We start from the raw sequence: 10,000 nt of genomic DNA on the forward strand, positions 1-10,000 counted from the left end.
CCATCTAAATATCTCCCTCTATGTATCACCCCTCTGTCTCTCACTCATTATATCGTCAACAATCACTCTCACTCCCTCTATCTCTCTCTATATCACTCCAACCATATCTCACCCCCGAAATCTCTATCACTCCCTCTCTCTCTATCACTCCATTCATCCATCTCAATCACTGTCTCTCTCACTCTCTGTATAACTCCAAGCATTTCTCTCATCACTCTCTATCTCTCTCACTCCCTCTATCTGTCGCTGTAACCTCGCTCAATTCAATCTATCTTGCTCTTCTCACCCTCTCTCACCCTCCCTCTTTCTCACACTCTGTCTCTCCGCATCTTTCTTTCTATCACCAGGGAAGTGTGTGTGGGTGTGTGCTGGCCAGTGTGTTTGTGTGTGTATGTGTGTGTGTGTGTGTGTGTGTGTGTGTGTCTATGTGTGTGTGTGTGTGTGTGTGTGTGTGTGTGTGTGTGTGTGTGTGTCTGTGTGTGAAAATGAAGTAACAGGCTTCAGTGGTATCGGTGTTGTCGTCATGGCGATCCATCCTCTCCTCTTCACAGCAGGATGCCGGTTGCCATGGGGCCACCTACCACAATATGTTTGGAATTCCAAAACCTGTTGCCAAGGCGATGAGCCAGTTTCCATTAGCGAGATGAAACGAAAAGAGCAAACAATCTGTTTTAAATAATAAGTACACAAAAAATGAAAACTATGTGCCAAGACAAAGGAGAGGAAAAAAGTTGTAGCAATAAAATGGACTCCCTGAGTGGAATAGGATTTAAGGTTTTTATTATTAAAACCATTAGCCAACGCAGAAACGTTGGCTCATCTTCCTGGGGTTCACACAAAGAAAACACCCAAAACAAGTATCATTGGCACCACAAATGGTACCTATATTATATATATATATATATATATATATATATATATATATATATAATACAGGTACCTTTATTCTGTATTCTGTGTGTATTCTGGTAATGTGTTTAGCAGAGATGTTCTTCCTATCATGTCTCGATGCACGACTGTGTGCAGTATATTGTATTTCTTTCTGGATATCTGTGGGTGTGTGCGGTGTGTCCGGTTATTGTAGAAGCAGCATGGCATTGTTGCAAAATCTATATTTCTGATCAAGACTGGGAGTGAAGCAGTTGACCTCGAAATCCACTGAAGCTCTCCTCTGCACTACGAGAAAGGCTCTGGTGAGAGAGTCCTCTCTCTCATTCACCTTGGTACTCGCTGAGTTTCAGAGAGCCTTCCTTGCTGTTGCTCTCCTAGAACCGTTCAGTAACACCTGACCAAACCACCAAACACTGAGGAGTATATGCAATGAATGTGTTTCTCCGGTAAAGACTCTTCAATTGTTAGTAATGTTATAAACGAGGGGTCTTTCTTTAACAACAGATGTGTTTCTAAGGGACAGGAACCAGACTATCAACGTGTTTTTCCCAGAATAGCCTGCTGTCCACCACCACTCCTAACAGCTTAGCGTAGCTTGGTGTAGTTTAGCATTAGCTTACCGTAGCTTTAGATTAATACTTTAGGTGCTTGGGAGATCCCTGAACATTTAAGTGTTTCCTAAGATACTGCGTCATTGATGCGATCTAATGCAGCGCTGATTCCACAAGTGTACCTTGATCCATCAGTTTTTTCCATTCATCTCTCGTTAGTGTACAGAGCTTTGCGTCTGGAGCACCCTTATCATTAGTCCTGCTGAGAGTCACTTACCCGGTTATTCATGGTGAGATAGCATTGTTTCCGGTCGAACGCGACCTTTCCTAAGAGTTAACCTTGAGCAGCACCGGGCAGGGTTTACTGTTAGACCCTTGAAAGGCAGCCTGGGCCTTCCTAAGCACTGGTATGACTGGCCTCTTTCCAGGCAGGCGAAAAACACTCACTTTAGCCAGAGGTTATGGGCGTGCCACCCTGATCCACTCCCATCCTCCAGAGCTTTCCATCTAGATTGTCAACACCAGGTTATGTCTCATAATTGATTGGCAAGCATAATTTCTCGACCTCTGCTACAGTAACGTTACAAAATGTAAATGTTTCTGTTGGTTATTTTCGCACTCGTCGTCGACTCCGCGTTGGGCGTTGAGTTGAGTGGACCCACTCTGCCACACAAATAATCACTGAAATGATTGGAAATGATTTGAGTGAAGTCCTGCCCATGGTGTCGCTCAGAGTACTCCACAAGCTTTTTTTCCCATCATGCATTGTGTCGTTTAACTTTGATTCACACTAAAGTGTCTTTTCCGTGTTGTTCAGTTCAGTCACGTTGTCGGTGAGTGCTCAACATGTTTGCCAGGCAGACATGCAGCAGCCAGACTTATTCACCGCCTCTTCTGTCTCATCTCTATGAGCCAAAACTTTTTTAAATTCTTCATCAACCCAGGGGCCCTGGCGGAATCAGCAGTCAGCTTCCACACGGTTGCACGCTTTCCAATGACAAAACAACATCTTCTGAAGCCTTTCGGGTGCCATCAACTAGGTCATTAAGTGTTACCTCGTCAGGCCAACATGGATTTCTAGTTTCATCAACATATGAGTTGCAACAGACTCGCTTGTATGATCCTATTCAAAATATTACTTGGCCCAGGCTTTGGGACAACTTTCCTAGACAACCCGAGTGAGATTTTTAAACCCGGGGTGGGTGGGGGTGGGGGTGGGATGAAGACCATTCTACAGCCTTTATAGAGCTCCATACCTGTGGATAATGTACATCCAGCCTTGTCTGCATCGCTTCTATCGGAAAAGACTCAAGACTTGTTCAGAGCTCACCTAGACTCTGCGTAGCCTTCCCACCACAACGCAACAACCCTTTTACGCACTTATTGTATGTTGCACGTCCTGGCACTTAATGTAGGCACTTGTGGTATGTTGTACGTCCTGGCACTTAAGAATGGTACTTAACATTGTGTAGCATCTTACCCTAGCTATCTTTGTTGTGTATGGGGAATGGGTTAACCTAAACATTTGTTAGTGATTGGCACTAGTTTCTATGAACATCCTTACTGTCCCAACAGTGATATATTGTTTCTACTTCTTCTGACAAATGTACTTATTGTAAGTCGCTTTCGATAAAACCGTCTGCTTAATGCCTTAGTTGTAAAAATGCAAATGTCTGAATCCCTGGCAGGTTGGTAAATAACCTGGAGCAGAAGACACAGGCTGGTTACACTGAGAAGTCTCTACTTCATTGAGCAGCTTGATGAAAGAAAACTAATGTTCAGGTCTCCAAAGGTCTAGACGTCTCTATTCTCATCACAGGCCCTATCAAACGTCTAACAGAGAGTCTACTGAGTGTCTTTAACATAACACCAGATGTGGTTTCAGTGAACCGGTAAAGCTTTACTTTAGAGGTACATTAATCCACATTAGTTCATGCAGTAAAAAGCATCTAGCATTAAAGTAGGGCTAAGGGTAAAGGTTAGGGTAGTGGCATTGACCCTGTGAAATAATGTAGAATTTAATGCCTTAACATGAACCCCATCCCCTAGTTAACATGAACCTCATTAGTTAACATGACCACCATCCCCTAGTTTACATGAACCTCATTAATTAACATGACACCCCCCCCCCCCCCAGTTAACATGAATACCATTAGTTAAAATGAGCACCATTAGTAAAAATGAAATGAAAAGTTTCACCAGTGAACCTGTAACAATAGCATTAGCATCACATGAAGTTACAAACAGAGATGAAGCTTTTAACATACTTACAGCTCCATCCCCTCAGTGTCCTTCCCTTCGACACTATCAGCCCGGACATCCAACCCAGCATCTCTAAATGAGCTGAGGGAGTCACGGACATGGCTAACATATTGACATGTTCGGACGTTAACCACATGATATAACCGCATTAGGCAGCACACACGCTGCGTGTCCGTTTGTCCACGTGAACTACGCCTACCCGCTCCCGTCTCTGGGATACGCAGCAGGACGGGAAGGTCGTCAGAACCAGAGTTGTTCCGATACCGATGCCAGTATCGGAAATTCCTCCGATCCTCCCTAGAATGCAGCATTGTGTATCGGCGAGTACGCAGGTCTACGCACCGATCCGATACCACCACGTGACCAGCTCCTTTACTACACAGGCAGAGAACATCACAAACATTACAGGGTTTTTTTTTGACAGTGTTATGCTGCGTTCGTTAACGGCCGGAGGCGGGAAGTCGGAATGGGAAGCGCGCCATCTCCAACCTACCAGCGTTTGACCTACCTATCTTCAAGAATACAAATGTGTGTCATTCAGGAATCCGAATCGGTATCGGGAAGGAAAAAAAGGTATGGGAACGTCTCTAGTCACAACGTAGGATGCTAGTCTTCTCTCTCTCACACAGGCTGCGTCACAGGCATCAGGTAGCGAGCGGCGCTACAGGCTGCCTACTGGTGGACTGTGGCCGTTGGGATTCGAACCCGGACACTTTCGGCATTGGTGTCCCCCACTATCATCCATACACAGCCAGCCGTTACCGAGGGAGTCGACTAGACGGGAGGCTCTGTTGAAGTCTTAGGGACGTCGTGCCTCACTATGTTACAACCATTTCAACATGTTACAACACCGGCTCTCGTTTGGCTGGTTGAAGAGCGCTGATTGGTCAATTGACTCATACTCAATCAGCTGTTTGAATAATACGAAGCAATTTAATCGGTTATCGCTTCTATACGTCTCAATCACCAATATTAAAAAAACAAAAGCCTACTATTTACAAATTGACTAATATTCGTGTTTATTTCGCAATACGAGTAGGATTTCCATTCTAAGGAGAATAAACATTGAGGTAAAGTAATGTGATAGAAGAGGTTAAGGTGAGATGTGTTCAACAAACCGCTTTAATCGAGTTTTAAAGTCGTGAGGACTACTGATGGGGGCTAGTACTGATGGAGGTTGGTACTGACGGAGGTTATAGTGACGGAGTTTGACTACAGCTACACAGCACTGACCCCTAGTGGATGGACACGGTCTGGCTCTGCAAACCATGTGTGTGTGTATGTGTGTGTGTGTGTGTGTGTGTGTGTGTGTGTGTGCGCGCCTGTGTGTGTGTGTGTGTGTGTGTGTGTGTGTGTGTGTGCAATAGCACACACGTACACACACACACACACACACACACACACACCCCTCCCCACCACACACGTACACACACACACACAACACACACACACACACACACACACACACACACACACACACACACACACACACACACACACACACACGTAATGGCCCCGTATAGTGGACTCACTCGGACCCCCTTTGATGCGATGGAGGCTGACAGGCGTGAAGGAGGTCCAATCAGCCGCGTAGGCACCGTCAATTAACCCTCCGTGGCCGGGTGAAACCGAACATAATTGCCCGGGCCGCGGCCTGCCCACTGTGGGCTGAAATGGGCATTAGCGGCGCTGCCAGGTGACCATTAAGCACAGCGGAACCACCGCGAGCTCCTCCAAATCACATAGTTACAGTTGCTAGGCAGGCCTAATTGGCATGGCATCGCCAAATGGCTACAGTTTTTCTACATTTTCACACTTGCACAATTAATTAGGGAGGTAAAGTTCTTCTGCATTCGGATATGATAAAGTTTTTCATGATAAGATTGTCGAGAATGGATTGAAGCAGTCTGCCGGATGACAGGGCTTAAAGGCTTTAGGTTAACCGCCTCTTTGAGGGTAGTCAAATGAACGGTTTGAAGGCTGTTCAATAATTACAAAAATAAATAATCTCTCACACACAAACCATCTGATGCTGCTAAAAATCATGAGGCTTTAGGAGGTTTTATTGATTATATACAATGTTTTAATTAAACTGTACAAAAGAGGCATGGCCAATATAATGGTACGAACACAGCTAAAGGCAGTGTTCGTACTAAATAACATTAATTCAGATAATGTAATGTAATTGTGCTTATGATAATAATTATTTGAGATGGCGGGTACCTCTGTCCTATGATTGACAGGTGTGATGATCGGGGGGGGGGCGGTGTTCTGGCCCCCATTGTGGAGGCCCGGTTTGAGTATTGGGTGGAGAGGCTCAGTGAAGGTGCAGCCAGTAGCAGAGTAGAGACGAACCATCGCCCCCACCTCATAGAAGGAGACCACACCCTGGTCATAACCCACCCACACCCCCACCCTCTGGGGCTCCGCTCTGACAGGGAGCCGGACCACAGGGTCACAGTTCACCACCAACTCTTTGCTCCGGAGGTTGATCGCCCAGTGGCCGTTCTCAGGGGAGGAGGTGATTCGTCCTACTCTGTTGGCGGACCTTCTCGCCGCTCCGATCTCCCATTCGGCCTTTCCTCCGGTCTGAACCTCAAAGCAGAACCTCCCTGAGGAGGAGCTCTGCCCTGCGAGAACGTACGGACACGGGGTGAACCTCCCTCGGTGGCCAACTCATCCCCATGGCGGACTTGTCTCCCGTCGCCGGACAGGACGAGCCGAGGGTCGGCCGTGTGAGGATCCAGAGTCACGTCCACCTCGTACTGCCGGAGGCCCCTGAGCTCGGCATCACGCAGCTGCCTCATCTCCGGGTTCAGCGTCTCCTGCAGCCAACCCAGGGATCTCCTCAAGGTGTCTACAGGCAGCGGCGGAGGATGGACCACCTCTGTTGCCCCTGGAGCATGGAGGATTCTTCAGGGATTGGAAGGTCTGGAGGAGGTCGAGGTGATCTGCGACGTGTGAGAGCTGCTTCACATCTGAGCGTCTTCTGGTCAGGTCTTCTATTTCCTGTTCTAGCTCTTTGATGAGACCTTGACATTGTTCCTCTGTTGATTTCAGATTCTCGTTGAGCGCTTGGTGGAAGTCCTGCCAGGCCTTTTGAATGGTGCGCATCAGAGCGGTGAGGACCTGCTCTCCTTCGGATAGCTCTCTGTCTGCGTCCACCTTGTTCCGTTTCATTGTGTGTTGGATGTCCTGAATCATCCGTTGTCTGTCCTGAATCCTCTGCGGAACCTCAGCCTCTATCTTCCCCAGCTGAGCTGTCCTCACCTTATATTCCTCCTTCAGAGGTACAAAAGGATGGAACTTGTGGCCCATCTCTGTGCAGATCTGACACACAAAAACCTGCTCAGTCTGGCAGAAGGGCTCCAGGAGTTGATAGTGTGTCGTACACAGCCTGTCCCCCAGATGGTCCATAGGCTGGACCAGGCGATGTCTCCTCCGTCCTGCGACTCTCTGATGAGGCTCCAGGTGGGCGTGGCAGTAGGAGGTTTGACAATTTAGGCAGGACTTTACGGCCTTCAGCTTGGTCCCGGTACAGACCTCACAGCGAACTTCTCCTGGTTTAACACAAGGCTCTTTCTGTCGGACAGACCTTGTAAACTCAGCAGCCATCCCTGAGATGAAGGTGTTGACCCGTAAAACAGGTCTTGTGTGGAAGAGCTCGTTGCAAACAGGACATTTGTACCGGTCCTGTTCATCCCAGAACTTGGTAATACAGGTTCTGCAGAAGTTGTATCCACAGGTTGTTGAGACGGGGCTGATGAACAGCTCCAGACAGATCGGACATGAGAAGACCGCCTCCTCGGAAAAGGAAACAAAACTAGTGTGGGGGGGGGGGGCAGAAAGCCCACCTCAGCCCCTCCTCTCATGGAGATGTGAGACAGATCTCCCTCTCAGGGGGCAAGCTAAGTAACCAGGGTTCATCTATGGATTGGCAAATGGTGTGAATGAACGTCCCTCCGGATGTTGGCATTTGTTGACCTTTCCCTCAAATGGGCCGGATAATGTCTCCTTTAATCATAGGGTAAATACGTGATTACAGTGTTTAACATTTAATTGTAATTGCACCATACTAGCTTAACCTTAATATCTAAGAGAACTGAGAAATAGACTGAGGTCCTAGAGAGAGATAACTGAACCAGTGGTCACCGGCCCCCCCTAGGGACAGCTCTGATCCAATCAAACGATCAGGGGCTCGTAGCAGAGGGCTGGCAGGAGGTGTCACAAACGACTCATGGAATTGGAACAGGGCCCTGAGGCGACTCTGCCTTTTCCCCACACTGGTTTCGAACCGGAGGGCAAGATGTTGCTCATAGTTCCTTTAAACCATTCCATTTCCTCCCACGATGACAGCACAGTGACGATGGAAGTTGTAGGCATGCTCCAGTATACTCACCTTGTAGTTGTGTTGGTTTCCGACGTGTTTTCTTTTAGGAGACGGCTGGCTCCACACGATCCGTACGGGGGGGTTTCGACTGAATCGGACTTTCAGCGGCTAAATAAGATAATAATAAAACCGTCAGGCTCCACCTCCATCCAAAGATGATCAGACTTTGACCTGACTTGACCGACATGGGAGACGGGAAGCATAAGAGGGTGATCTTATCAATTCAATTCAATTAATTGACAATGCTTTATTGGCATGAGATACAGACATTAACGTTGCCAAAGCAGGTGAACAATTAAGAGGTCAAAGTGTAAAACGTTAACGTTATCAGATATTAGAATATTAAGTACGCATTATATCAAAAGTATGTGGGATATCGTAACGATTCAAGTGTCTCCAATAAACAGATGTATTAAAGATACAGTGAACAGACGCAGTATTTACAATGTGATGAATACTGAACCTTCTGGGAGAGAAAGCAAAGGGAGGAGAATAGAGGGGGGTAGTTATCAGGAAGTTATCATCAGCCTCAGCAATCGTACTTGAGTACGGTACAGGGCAACTTTGCCTAGTGTGAGTGCCCCCTTAGTAGTAGTAGTAGTAGTAGTAGTAGTAGTAGTAGTAGTAGTAGTATAAGTAAAGTATTAGTCGTAGTAGTATGAGTAGTATAGTATTAGTCGTAGTTAGTAGTAGTATTAGTAGGGGAGTGTTGTAGTAGATTATTAGTCATCGTAGTAGAAGTAGTAGTAGCTGTAGAGTATTAGTAGAGTATTAGTCGTAGTACTATTAGTAGAGTTTCAGTCGTAGTGGTAGTACGTACGAGTAACAGGAGGGTATTAATAGGGGTAGTAGAAGTACTGCAGCAGAGCAGCGCCATACGTCCATCTGCCACAGGGGGGTGCTGTTTCCCCTCCTGTCCCCGTCCTCTCCCAGCCAGTCTGTCCAATGTTGGCATAACATCCCCCTCCTCGTCGTGTGGGAAAAATGGCGGACACGCACTAAATCAACATCAGAACCAAAAACAAACACATTGCCCAACAAAGGTAAACAAACTAGATATTGCGTTCGAACCCCAACGGGGTTTCCAGGGCCCCAACTCTCCGCACTCATACCCTGCGGCGGGGCTTCTGCTAATATCGAGGATCCGCTCCCCGGGAGCTAGCTGCGCTGTTAGCATGCTCCGGTAGCATCGGGGGGCATGCTGGATGTTGTGTGGGGATACGTTTGGATCTGTTTATTTATATCACTGGTTCTCCCCACGAACGAGGGGCACAGGCTTGAATCCCGCTATTCTGTGCGGAGGGTGAGCATGGTTATCCAGGCGTAGACACGGGTCCCTACCCTCTATCCTCCGGTGGGCAGGGAGGGGGATGGACCGCGGCTGGGTGTTACAACCACCAAAACATGCATGTTAGGGAGATGTTTCTTAAGTGTGCTTTGCGTTTTATGAATGGACCTCCACACGTGTGATGGTAGCCACAAGGCGGGGAGCCTATCTGTTACGGATCGCAGCCTCCCTCCCTGCCCTGCTACAGGGGATGCGATCCATAACAGATAGGGTCAGATAGAGACCTCCACACATGTGTGGAGCTCCAGAGGGGATTCTATCCATAACAGATAGGCTCTCCGCCGTGTGGCTACCATCACATGTGTGGAAGTCCAGGGGGGATGCGATCGGAGCGGGGAAGGCAAGTTTAGTTTTCCAGGCATGTTGGACGTGAACATAACAGAGTGGGTGTGTGCGTCTGCGTGTGGGTGTGTGCGGTGTGCCTGTGATTATATGTTATGTTCCCGTTAATTAATTAAACGCATCCCAATCACGCATGTTGCATGGGACCTGAGATCAGAGTGGAGCCGAGGTCATCGTGAGATCAGCGGTTCTAACCCCGAGGTGCTGTCACTTTGC

At 47.5% G+C, this 10,000-nt stretch overlaps 1 protein-coding gene across 3 annotated transcripts in view; it reads left to right on the forward strand.

Annotated features, from left to right (window-relative positions):
- Positions 1-9,046: 9,046 nt before the first annotated feature.
- LOC307070713 (polycomb protein SCMH1) overlaps positions 9,047-10,000 on the forward strand; it is a 14,495-nt gene continuing 13,541 nt past the window's right edge. For 2 of the 3 annotated variants that reach the window (XM_079729320.1, XM_079729322.1), the window contains exon 1: positions 9,047-9,137. The gene's annotated coding sequence lies outside the window, so the exon portion shown is untranslated. The remainder of the gene's footprint in view (positions 9,138-10,000) is intronic. The other variant, XM_079729321.1, reaches the window with a different exon arrangement.

Source organism: Pollachius pollachius, assembly GCF_949987615.1.
Source record: "Pollachius pollachius genome assembly, chromosome: 1".
Classification (NCBI taxonomy): domain Eukaryota; kingdom Metazoa; phylum Chordata; class Actinopteri; order Gadiformes; family Gadidae; genus Pollachius; species Pollachius pollachius.